Source organism: Macrobrachium rosenbergii, chromosome 21 (genome assembly GCF_040412425.1).
Source record: "Macrobrachium rosenbergii isolate ZJJX-2024 chromosome 21, ASM4041242v1, whole genome shotgun sequence".
Classification (NCBI taxonomy): domain Eukaryota; kingdom Metazoa; phylum Arthropoda; class Malacostraca; order Decapoda; family Palaemonidae; genus Macrobrachium; species Macrobrachium rosenbergii.
The window spans coordinates 24,885,772-24,899,265 of NC_089761.1; the positions used below are offsets into that span (position 1 = coordinate 24,885,772).

Genomic DNA, 13,494 nt, shown 5'->3' on the forward strand with positions numbered 1-13,494 from the left:
AAGATACATACTGCACAATCTGTTACACAGTATGTAGTTGCAAACGTGAGGGAGATGATTTTGATAATACACTCACAAATGTACATCATTCCTAAATTTTCTAGATTTCTTCATCTTGGCAGCCTAAAATTTCTTAAATAATAGATTGATAGAATAAGGTATGTAATATTATCCGACATATCTCACATTTCTCATCTTATCGATGGTAGAAGTGAGAGAGAACAGGGATTGAAAGGAATTTCTAGCTTCACTCCCTGACTTGGACTCATCCTTCCCCACTTTAATAGTATGTTGTTAATGGTTTTTGTTAAACATTTATTTTGCTTAGTTTTTGCACTTTCATAAACTTATCTTGATGAATAGCTATTTCAGTGTAAAGAGGCATTCTGGGAGTTCATTTTATATCGGGAAAAGGGACCTACTCTTTCATGCAGCGAAGATTCATACGTAATTCTTTTACAAGTTAAAATGTGCAAGATTTTCACACATATCCATAGAATTGGATTACGCTATACTACGCTTGCGTTTTTTCACGAAAATTTATATTCACCTCTGTTTTCGTATTTCAATATGTTGTTTTTGGTAGTGAAAATTATCATCAGCAGGTTTTCAGTAAGATTTTTTTTATGTTTTAATTTAAAAGTATCATTTAATCACTAAATGATACTAAATGCACTGGAAGAAGCCACTAAAAACCTTCCTTAATAGTCTGTAAGAGAATCTTGTACAAAGTATCCAATAGGTGTGTTATGCTGGAGGCCTCTGATTGGCCAAGAAACTTTCCCGGAAGTTCTTAGAACATTCCCTCTGGTTAGTCCAGCTCAGAACTTCCCGGATACAGATTAGTGTGTGGTATTGTGCAGTTTTTGGTGCCCGAATTTTCAGGAACTCGGTCCTGTTGGCTGATTATCAGTTGTGAAGGTAATTTTATTCTTAAAGTTCACGTGGTAGCCGTCTTCTGAATATCAAATGGGTACCATTTATCTGCCTTTTTGATACCAGAGAGAAGGAATTTCGTTTTGAAAAAATAGCAGCCATGGTACCAGTGACTGAATTGGTCTAGTGCAGAAGCCGGTTGGGCCCCTAGGTAAGGTAACTAAGGCTTTCATACATGACTATAGCGACTTCATCGGTGAATAAATGGCATTGCGGGTTTGATCGTCGGTTTGACATTTAAGTGGTTAATCAAAAAAGTTGTTGTTTAGGCAAAATAAGGGAAGTTTGCGTATAAACGTTGCACTGGTTTCAGTTCAGGCTGGGGAAAAGCCAGTGGTATTCGCAAAGAAAGTAACTGTGGAATTCGTTGAAAATATTCTCTTGTACGGTCCACGACATACATTTACCTGTAAAAAAAAAAAAGGATTTGTTGGATTTTAGGAGTCTTGTTTTAATACTTCGTTATTCGTTCAAGAACGGGATGTTTTGAAAGTTGAGTCTCCTTGTGAAGTTTAGCTACACACTACTGTGTGTTTTTTTTATAGGTTCATTGAGTTTGCAAAAGAAATAATCTCTTGAAAACCTTTTTCCTTGACCACGCTACTCCTCGTCGTCCCCAGATTCAACAACTAGACATGTGGATTGCCAGAACAGCATACAGTAACCGTAAAAAAAAACATGAAAATACCCCAGATGAACAAAATTTAACCGCTGTTACTTCTACATACTCTAGATAAACTACATTCGGTAATCCTACTGTTTAGGGGTCCAAATTCCCTGTTCCCTTGATTTGTTTTAAGTTTTCTTAACTCTTTTTAATTATTTCTTTCAACAAATCTACAAACGGAAGTATATTTGCTAAAAAATGAGCAGTTTATCTGCTTACAGAAGCAGAGATTGTAAAAACAAAGGGAATAATGCTCTGCACCTCACGTGCATAGTGTATGTGCCCGCAACTGTGTGTGTGTGTGTTTGTGAAGTGAGCGCTTAGGAACCAGGTAGGAACCTGGCGCAGGCTCTTGCCCTTCAGCAGACACTTTTCGATAAATCTGAAAAAAATGAGCAGTTTATCTGCTTACAGAAGCGGAGATATACGATTTTCTCAAAATTCTATGGGTCCGTATCCCTCACATGTTTTTGTTCATTTACGTTCCCCCTTTATTCACATTTTTTTTTATAATCTCTGCTTCTGTAAGCAGAGACTGCTCATTTTTTCATTGATAAAATATTTGATAAATCTGTGCGCTGATCTTGACTTTACGTAATGCGGTGAATTTGTACCCTTAAACTGTAGGGTTACCCTACATTCAAGCAGGGTTACAGCCTTTCATACCTGTACTTGGAAATCTGATAGTCCAATTGCATTACGGACTGCCCTAGAGCAAGAGCCCGTGCCAGCACAAGACTGGCTTAATCCAAAACTTCCAATTGCAGATAATGTGCATCATAAGTATGTTAAAAATAAGATAAATCTGCAAAAGCACTTGGAAGCAACAAGCTTCTAGTGAAACTTCGTATTTAACGGGTAAGCGGAATTTTATTGTAAACAACTTTCATTGAGGGGAAAAATATGAGATTAGGTATATTATCACACGGCATCCTTGAAAATCTTAGTAACAAGAAATGGAAGTTTCTTTAACCGTTCTGATTTCATTAGTTGTGTGACATCGATAAGCACTTTAACTGATTAAAATAATTTTGTGAATGGAAGTCCTTTTAATCTCGAACTTCAATCCTCCTTAGAGTCTTGGACAAGGAATGTGAGCCTTTAGTACTTGGTAATGATTTTAACAATTAAGTCAGCATCGTTTGGAACTAACAAGATAAGTCGTGCATGTTCGTTTCCTTGCCTTAGCTTACTCGAGAATTCAGGATATATGGGATCTTTCCAAGATAGTTAACCCCCAAGGGTTTTAAGCCGCTATTTATCCACCTTTGCGGTGTGCATAGTACAAGCCCGTTGGGGATTATCGTAAAAACATAAAAGACTGTAAATATCATAAAGATAATGACCCCCAAGAAATATTAGTCCTAGATAACGAACCCCGAACTCTGTGGGGGGTCACTATCCAGGAAGGATCCGATAAATGTTATCCCAACAAGTTGGCACTATTTGTCAAATCACGCCGTGGATTCATGAAATGGTCTACGATACTTGTCTCACTTAGCATCGAGGCTGATTTAGCTTTGTTGAAAATTTGTTTCAGATGTAGGGAAGGTCTATGACAAGTAGACTACAGCGAACTAGATTCACGGAAAACGAGCCGTTGTCCATTAAACATACGGCAGGCGACTCTGGTTCACACATTTACTTAGTCAAGCGTCACTAAATGGCGAAAAATTTCTTGGGTCAATTCACGTTTTATTCGAGGGGATCTTGCATTTGTATTATATCAGAGTTAACAACAGTCTGAATGCCATGGTCAGATACCGGCTGTGTAGAATGTTTCTCGAGTTTATTTTTGTGGACTTTGGGTGTGATTATCCTATCGAAAACCAGACTTTAAATTTTGGCATTTTGTTTATAAAAACTGCTTTCGAAAACCAGACTTTGAATTTTGGCATTTTGTTTATAAAAACTGCTTTATCTTAATACGTTTGCAATGACACTTCGGTCCTTCAGTTTTCTTTTATTTTCACCAGCCATAATCACAGAGGAATTTGACGTTTTGAAATTTATTTTAAAAGAAGTTAAAACATACGACCGCGCCGGTTTCATAGCTACCGTTTGCCGCCACGGCCATTGCCACCCGTGTTCATGAAGATGGGAGGGGCCATTACTTGGAGTTATAGAATGCCAGCCGTCTTCTGCCTTTTTATCTTGCTTACTTTATCCAGTTGCTGTGACTCTGGAATATAACACCACCTTCTAATAAGTCTGGCCCTTTTCCACGTAATCTATCATACAGTTCCCAGGTCGAGAGATGTAAGCATTTCAAGTATGGTTTGTCATCACGAGCTGTGAATTATGGCGGAAAGCTGTACACTATCAATTCATGGCATTTGTTGTTCATGGCTTTGCCGTGTAATTCGAAACATTTGAGATCAATTATTAAAACAGGTTTATTAACTTGTAATTTTATTAAGGAACTTTTAGTTGGTTTTTAACTTAACGTAACTTTACGCGTAGTGAAGTGTATGTTACCTGAAAGTTTGCTTCGGTAATGATGTAATTTTTCAGTGAATATTGAATGTTAGCTCTTTAGATATATCGTAATCATTAATACTCTTGTTATAAGAGACATGTGTTAGGATAGCAATTTTTTTTCCAAATATTGGTTTAGTAATTGGCAGCACAGACTACATAAAGGAACAGAAAATGCTATAAGAAATCGAAGCAAAATGAACTGCGAAAAAGGTTATCCACGCCTGCCTCTCTCTCTCTCTCTGGTGAGGTTACGCACTCCGGTTGCGAGCATGACTCTCCAACACGTCATCAACAGCACTGTACTCGTAGAAACAGCCTACCAGCATGTATCGAGAGAAGACTTATTCTAGCGTTGTTGAAAATTCTGATAAATGATAGGTTACGGAACCTGTCGTTACTTGATGCACCCTAGAATTCTTTAGAGGATCTATAAATCCCCAGTTAAAATAAATGGCCGTACTCACACAATGAGGGCATTTTAGCTGCATCAGGTATCTTGAGACTTGAAAACGGTGGTCAGGATGAACTAAAATGCAGTTCATAAAAAATTTTGCCTTGTTACATCGACAGTTGCCATTATTATCAGGGAATTATTTTAAATTTGTCAAAGGGAACGTTAATACAGTTATATATAGCTGGTAACTAGTCACCTGCCCCCCTCAAAGACCAGATAAAATCACTCGATATCTAGACACTTTGTTAAGGTTTATGAATTTAATGATTTTTCTAGATAAATTTGAAACGTAGTATGAGGAGGAATGTGCTTCCAGCGCATGAGTTTCAGTAAAGGAATTTTTTTATAGTTTAGATAAAGTGTAGCAGTTTTATACAAGGTATCACACACTTTTATGTAATGTATAAATGTCAACATCGGTTTTATAGATTTCACTGGACACCTACTCCCAGATATCGAGTTTTTGGAATCGCGTAAAATCCTTCTGTAATCGAATCGTAACCTATCCTATTTACTATTTTTGCCCGATAATCACTGGAATGAGTTTATTTCTAGTAGACTTAACCGGAAACTGAAAAAAGTTTGAACTATTTTGTACAGTTTATCAATGACCATTGGTATATTCCTTTTATAAGTTTAATTTCGTCTGGCAACGTAAAAAAAATCACCAGGGCTTTGAATTTTAGAGGGAAACTTTGTGAAGACTGTAGGTAATTCATGTAGTTACTATAGCGGGAGATGTGAAATCTAGAGGGAAGTTATTAAGGACTCTACGCAAGTGTTTGCAAACTACTCATGCCTCGTATCGTTGAACTTGTGACATTTGAGAAAAAAATTACTTTCACCGACAATCTCCAGCGCTTGATTGTACCTCAAGTGACCTAATTGCTCCCGAAACATTAAATTTAAATGCCATTAAAATTTACTATATTTAAAAACTGAGTACCATTGCACTAATCAATCACGGGAATAGTTTTGTTTAATCAATCACGTGAGTATTTTTATTTAATCTTCAAAAGGGAGAAGCATTTCTCGTTAGGAGTAATCGACTGTGAAAGTGAATGTGAAAAAAATTAGGTAATTGAAGAACAGGAAATTAATTAGGAAAGGTCGCTCTATTTACTCTCTCGTGCAATCCTGTCCAAATTTTTTTCTGAACGCTAGCAGCCCAAAATGTATAATTGGGAATAGTAAGTATTTAATTTAAAAAAAAACTGCCGAAACTTCCTGCAAATACTGATATGGTATTAACATATCAGGGCTGGGACTCCGACCATTATTACTTAGTTGCTAAGAATCGAACCCAGTAATAATAGGCGGAATCTCTTTGTGAAATATTTGTACCTGTACTTTAAAATAACTGTTAGACTTATTTAAACCAAAGGTTAAGTGAAAATAAATTTTAGGAGGCACTTTGAGGCTGCCAGTTCCAAATGGGCAGGTAAAAAAATTCGTCTAAGACGGCATTTGAAAATTTTTAATCAAAAGAAAATGAGTGAGACCTTATTCTTAACAGAGTTAGGCCATATTACCAAATTTGAGTGAACCAGGTTTATGAACAGATAACGAATTAGCTGGGCAGTTTTTTTGCTTTAATTTACGAACTTCTAGTTCTTCTTCCATCTCGCACTAAAATCCTCAAGAGAATAAGACGATAAACGAGTCTTCAAATTATTGTGTCCTAGTTAGTTATTTGGTAGCTACAGAATTTTTTCGCCAAAGAAATTTTGTCATTTAAGGGATCCTGGCATTGTATCAAGTTGTACACTTCAAGTTAGATTCCAAATTTAACGTCAGCTTGGTCAGTTTATCATCGTTGAATAACGAACGTAGGTAAAATGCGCATTTCGCGAATTGTTTTGTTCACGTCAAGTTAAGGTTTGTTGAACAATCACGTTGTTGGTTTTAATAACGTATTTATAATTAAAAGAATTAAAGAAACTCGGTTATCTTTTTAGCCTAACTACAATAATATTTATCACGTAAGATCTCAGTGAACGCATTTAAAATGAAAGTTTCGTTTTTGTATCAAGCATCATTGGTGAAATAAAACTGAATAGGAAAACTTGATTAATAAAGACAGAGGTATAAATCACATGTGATGGGTTACGTCTCATACTGTGGAACCGATTTTTGAAGAAATCTTTTCACTTTTTAAATCATGCTGAATAGTTCCTGACTAAACAAAATTCTACGAAGTGACATTTAATGTTTTACGAGTTTGGCAGTAATTGACTAGTCAATTTCAATTAACAAATCAGTATTAAATTGGGCGTTAGATGTTCCGTAATCATTGAAATGCTTTGGGGTGAGAATGCACTTTTGCATTTTGGGGATGATGCTGCTTTACAGGCACAAGCTATATCTGTAAAACATCTTGGGGATGATGTTGCTTTATCGGCACAAGCTACCTGTAAAGCTTTTTGGGGGTGATGCTGCTTTACCAGCAAAAGCTACCTGTAAGACAACTTGGCGATTACTAACCTTGACAAGTACATTTTTTGATAAGTGCTAAGTGAATGATACTCTTGAACAGGTTTATCGTTTCCTTTATTTTGTGAAACCAGTAGTAACTGATTAAACTTGGATACGTTTAAGTTTAAATATTCGCTCATTTTTTTGTTTTTATATATTTATATATGCATACGGTTTCAGTTTTGATCTGTCGTTTTGATATCTTGAACTCTCGTTGCTGTTTACGGCTTAGTTTGTCAACTTCAATTTTTCCCTGGTATCACTTGCACATTCGTAGCTCTCGGAAATATGTAATACAGTGATATTTAAATAGATCAGTTTCAATTGTCCAATTGTTGAGGCTTGAGGTGTGAGGAGAAATTCCCATGTTCATATGATTCCTTAGTGCCAGGAGCATCGAAAAAATCATAAATATTCATTTGCATATTCATGTTATACATTTGCTTACATACAAAGGTACTGACATAATTGACGCATGGTGGGTGTAATGTTGCATTAATTTTCAATTTTTGTAATATTTAGACTGATTATTTAAGCGAATTTCATGGTTAAGTAGCCACTTTAGACTTTGATTATTCAAGTGAATTTCATGGTTAACTAGCCATTTCAGTTTGGCACAAATGTTACGCCTTAACTTGGTTTTCTCTATATTGGGTGACTTGTTACCTTACAGTGATGTGAATCCCCTTTGAAAATTTAGCAAGTCATTTGTCTTTGATTGCGTTGTTACCTAGCTTACAGTAGTACTATCAATAATGTTTTTGGGTGATTGTTCAGCAGGTACTTTGACTTTCTTAGGGTTTTGATCACAAAATTTGCCGTAAACAGAAGAGTAGTTTGGTTGAAAATTCAAGTAAGCCATTAAACGTCTTGAAGTTGGTAATATTATAATAAAATCATGTTTGTTTTAGTGGAGAATCGTAAAATTTTGATGTTACGCTGTCATTCAGGATCGACGGGACACATTTTCAAGGTTTTATTCACATGGGGATTTATACGCGCAAGTTTTTTTTTTATTTGGTTTTCGTAGCGTGTGCTTTTGTGCAATTGCTTGCAAGATTAGTAGTTTAAAAATGTTCGAAAACTTTGGCTATAAGTTTTTTTTTTTATTAAGACTCAAGAAAAATAGTATGTAGAAATATAGATTATAGAAATATAGTATATAGAAATATACTCTAGAAAAATAGAGGAAGGTTGGTAAAAGAAAAATCCTTCGGAAATAATGCATTTATTCTTGGTGATTTCACTTACATATGATTTCTGGTGGTAATAACTTTTCAAATAGGATATGTTCCAGCATTTAACTCTCGGAGAAAGCTTACTGTTAGCTACAAACGGATCAAATAGCACATTTCAGTGTAATGATATAGAGTGGACAACTCAGAATAGAATGATTTTAGGAACGTTGTATTCAGTAGTGAGTTAAGGTGTTTTGATACTGGCTAATTTTTCTCAAGGGAAAGCCATTCCATTTCTGCAGCCACTGGTGATATTAAAGGTCTGTTTACTTACGATAAAATTTGTAATAAAAAAAACTTCGGTACTTGCTGAACAATCATCATGCAATCGCAACATTACTTATTGTACTGTAATTTTGGTAACACAATCTAAGGTAAATAACTTGCAGAATGCGCACTGGGAATTCACATCTTACTTTACTGCACTTTAAGGTTATAAAGTCGATCAAGATAAGCAACTTCACACTTGTCTCGAATTCGCAACTTATTGTAATTAGAGTAACAAGGCTGATAAAAGCTAAATTACTTGCTTGCCTATTGTTGGCGTAGACTTGTAATAGGCTTCCAGTAGCCATAGATACTTTTATTAGTAAATGACATGCGGAGCTTTTCTGTTTAGAGAGGAAATATATTGGTGGGTGTGTTGTAATATAGATAGTGTAATGCCGCCAACCCCGCCCCCCCCCCAAATAGTAAGGTAGGCCTACGTGGTGGTTATGAATTTTGATGGTTGGCAAGCGTTTTCTGCCGTTGTCATTCTCCTTATGGAATTGTACCCCTCGCGGCAGCCAAGTTATCATACCATTTACGGCAGCCAAGTTATCATACCATTTACGGCAGCCAAGTTATCATACCATTTACGGCAGCCAAGTTATCATATCATTTATGGCAGCCAAGTTATCATACCATTTATGGCAGCCAAGTTATCATACCATTTATGGCAGCCAAGTTATCATACAACTTACCGCAGCCAAGTTATCATACCACTTACGGCAGCCAGGTTATCATACCACTTACGGCAGCCAAGTTATCATACCACTTACGGCAGCCAAGTTATCATACCACTTACGGCAGCCAAGTTATCATACCACTTACGGCAGCCAAGTTATCATACCACTTACGGCAGCCAAGTTATCATACCACTTACGGCAGCCAAGTTATCATACATCATAAGATTCTTGCAGTTTCACGAGAAAAACTACTGGTACCATGGCTTTTCCCTAGGCTTTATTATTGCGTGTTTTAGATGTAATATGGAGTTTGTTAAAATTGGTATATTTATGTAACGTTAATTTGGTAAGCAAACAGTTGGGTACTGGTGCAAACTCCTCTTTTCTAATTTAAGGTGGCGTTAGGATTCCAGAATGTAGTTTGAAAGACAGTGTGGGTGACCATTTAGGAATGAAAATATAGTTTTAATGAAACTAAACGATGTTACTCTTAAAAATCTCTATTTGCCAATATTACTCTTAAAAATCTTTATTTGCCAATATTACAACATTCAAAAAAATTCCGAGAAACTGATAGAGTTCTTAAATGGACTCTTACAGATCTGTTATTTCAAGGGATAAACTGGTTAAGCATTTCTCACAAATTTATTGGGGTTGAGAGGGAATAGTTTGCGACTAGAGAGAACAGTTTATTGGAGATTAGAGAGAACAATTATTAGTTTCACTGACTGTAAGAAAACAAGGAATAAATGGGCAAAACCACGTTAGCAAAAGCATACTCTCGGACCTAATTTCCATTTTGATATCAAAAGCAATTTATTGAAACTTTGACAATAGTGCCTTGAACGTGCCCTTTGGTGTAGGTTGTAACGTGCCCTTTGGTGTAGGTTGTAGTTAGTAATGTGCGACCCTGTGAATTCGGAGGATTTAGAGGTAGTGTGAAATAAAATGTTTATTACCATTACTTGCATTTTAAGATTGATGTAGACAAATTAGGAAGTATTTACATATCCTTCCTGTGAGCGGGCGCTGAAAGACCCTGTGGGCCCCAGTGCTTGGCATTGTGCTTCGATATCATTCCACCAAGCCCTTGTTTTGGACAAAAAATATTTCAAGGTTCGAATTGAATTTTAAAAGAAAAGTGCCTGTCATCAACAATGTGTTGTCATTATATATGACAAGATTTTTATAGCCCCTTTTCTTTACTTTAAATCATAGGTTCCTGTCCACGAGGACAATGATCAAGAACGTAGGATAGTGAGAATATAGTGACTGCATTCCACTGATAACCTATTAAAAATTTTAGGTATAAATTCAAGGCATGCATTAGGCTGATGGAAGCTTATTGCTAATTTCAACTAAATGCAACTTGCATTGAACTTTTTATGGCCATCTAAATACAACTGGTGCAGAAAAAGTGCCACTGGTGCATGTAATTCTGTAGGTTTTAGTTAGCGCATCTTTTTCACTGCAACCTTTTGTAACACCATAACTATTCTGCAATTTCAGGGGCTTAATTGATAAAACGTTCTTTCACAAGTTTGTAGGGGTTAAAGTTTAGTTTATTTATTTATTTTGCATAAGCATGGTAACTTTTCCCCTTGCTGCTTTGAGCCAATATGATAATTGAAATATTGATAAGCCTCATTGTCATTGCCTTGAGTGTACTTGACATGTGAATTTAGGTGTGTTGAGTGACTTCTTGGATCCTAAAAATTAAAGTAATGGTAATGAATTTTGCATTTGGAATTAGGTTATTAAGTATTAATGGGATTCTGTTGCCGTTAGTGAACCGCCTTTTTTGCCCCGTGCAAGATGGCCGGATTGCAATCAGTTGTCCAAATGTGGCCATTTTCCATGCATAATGATCAATTGCTTACCACTAGTCTGTTTTTTTTTCTGACAACGCCGCTGCTATGAACCAAAATATTTGAACATTGTTTATGAATTTTTATAAACATTAACACCTTTCTATGTCTTTTCAGAAAGCTCTCGCCATGGATGAATGATGGGTCAAAAAAAATTTTCTCTCGACGGTACATTGGAGAATACATGATCAATTTGAAGAATATGCACTCTGTTTATTCAGCTCGTCTACGGCGTTGGGCATCAACTGAAGGACGAGCATTGTAGCTACAAGGTAGGTTGATGAAAATAACCTGAAGGTAAAATCTTGAGAGCCAAGCGTAAATAGAGATATATTTTCAGGGGCATGTTAATATGGCTGGCTGATGCAGATGAAAAAGCACAGTTGGCATGTAGAATCTGTATATTTAATGAAACTGCCTTTTGCCTAGCTTACTACGTTTTTGTCATGAAACTTATTTAGTGCAGCTAAGTTATAGTTACAGTTACGGGGTTTAGGATCTTTGTTAATGATCTGTCCAGGTTGTTTTGCTGCTTATATTTCGATTTTCTCAGGTCGCTGCTGGCTTTTAAATTTTGTCTCATAAGTAACTTAATTCATGAATTTTAGCTTCCCAATAGCCTCGGCTATGACTAAGTTACATGCCATTTGATAAATCTTGATCAATCACTGTTGATAGTAATTTTAGGTTAGTCATCAATCATTGCTGATAGTAATAGAAATTATCTATAACTGTTAATGGTTAGTAAAACGTACCTGAAGAGAGAAACCTGGAGGTCATTTTGATCCTTTGGAGTTACTTATGGGGAGTAGAGGAGGACAAACCAAAGGCTCCTTATAAGTGTAGGAAGACCAAACGGAGCGGATCAAAATGCTTTTCCTTACTCTTGTCAATACAGCGCTTATAAAATTAACGTACGTTTTTGCGCTCATACACGAAGAAATTGCCAGTAAAGAGGGATGGGAATTACTATTATACAACAGCAAGAAATTTGAAGGCTTTATTTAGGTGATTTAGTTTAATGACAGGAGGTTTAGTTTGACAGTTATTTGATAGCATCGCCACTTTACTATAAAATTTAGTTTTAAATCTTACTTTTTTTGTGTATTCATTTTTAATGCACTTAACATTGCAATTTATTCTACCTCATACCAAAACACAATATTTCCAAAATGAGAATTGTAGTGCAACAATTAGATCAATTTTACAAATGTGAAAGGCTAGCAAGAGATAAAGATCTTTTCACCTTTGGAAAAAGACCATCTTTCTTTGTGTATTCAGTCTTGATCTACTGTGAGGGATACAACTTAAGACCCGAGTCTCACTGAGGGCTCATCAAGTCTCTCACAGTAGATTGTGATTGAATACACAAGGAAAGATGGTCGTTCAAAAGGAGAATAGGAGAATAAAATAGCGTGATATTTCTTACTAGAATTTTTTAATGTAAAATTGATCTAATTGTTGCACTGCAATGATCATTATGGAAATATTGCGGAGTTTTGGTATGAGGTAGACTACTAATTAAGCGTAAATGTTTTTAACAAGATCTCTTAATTTGCAGAGAGAGCGCTCTGGAGATTGGATCAACACAAGAGGATCGTCGGAACAACACCTGCACAAATTCATAAGCCGGTAATCCAGGGCAGTTTAAAAGGAATTTCTGGACGCATCACTTTTTAATTTTTTTTTTTTTGCAGCTGTCGCCAAGAAGGGGGAGGTTACAATATTGAGAGTATTGCTCAGCGCAGGTAGCACAAATTGTGTAACATACGAATAAAATAATAAATGCCCTCATTTTCTAATTGCATTGCCTGACTACCTTTTAAAACTTATCCTTATAGTGCAGTTGCCATAATACGTATTGCCAATTTGTTTGTGGATAGCGCCAAGCCGCTTGAATGACCAGGTGTTGCCGAGGATGACATCATAACGGTTGAGTTTCTAGCGTTCCCTCTTGTAAGACTGCTTTGTGCTCGGTTGAGTTGCGTTCCCATTTTCTAGGGTTCCCTCCTGTTATGTACAGCCGCCCATTTTCTAGGGTTTCCTCTTGCAAGATTACTTCTGTGCTCGGTTGAGTTGCGTTCCCATTTTCTAGAGTTCCCTCTTATAAGATGGCTTCTGTGCTCGGTTGATTTGCGTTCCCATTCTCCCTCTTGTAAGATGGCTTCTGTGCTCGGTTGAGTTGCGTTCCCATTTTCTAGAGTTCCCTCTTGTAAGATGGCTTCTGTGCTCGGTTGAGTAGCGTTCCCATTTTCTAGAGTTCCCTCTTGTAAGATGGCTTCTGTGCTCGGTTGAGTTGCGTTCCCATTTTCTAGAATTCCCTCTTGTAAGATGGCTTCTGTGCTCGGTTGAGTTGCGTTCCCATTTTCTAGAATTCCCTCTTGTAAGATGGCTTCTGTGCTCGGTTGAGTTGCGTGTCTCCATT

At 36.5% G+C, this 13,494-nt stretch overlaps 1 long non-coding RNA gene across 1 annotated transcript; it reads left to right on the forward strand.

Annotated features, from left to right (window-relative positions):
* The first annotated feature begins 803 nt into the window (after positions 1-803).
* LOC136849831 (uncharacterized) lies at positions 804-12,850 on the forward strand. Its single transcript, XR_010856437.1, has 3 exons — positions 804-921; positions 11,187-11,341; positions 12,631-12,850. It is a non-coding gene; the product is annotated as an uncharacterized lncRNA (long non-coding RNA).
* The last annotated feature ends 644 nt before the right edge of the window (positions 12,851-13,494 follow it).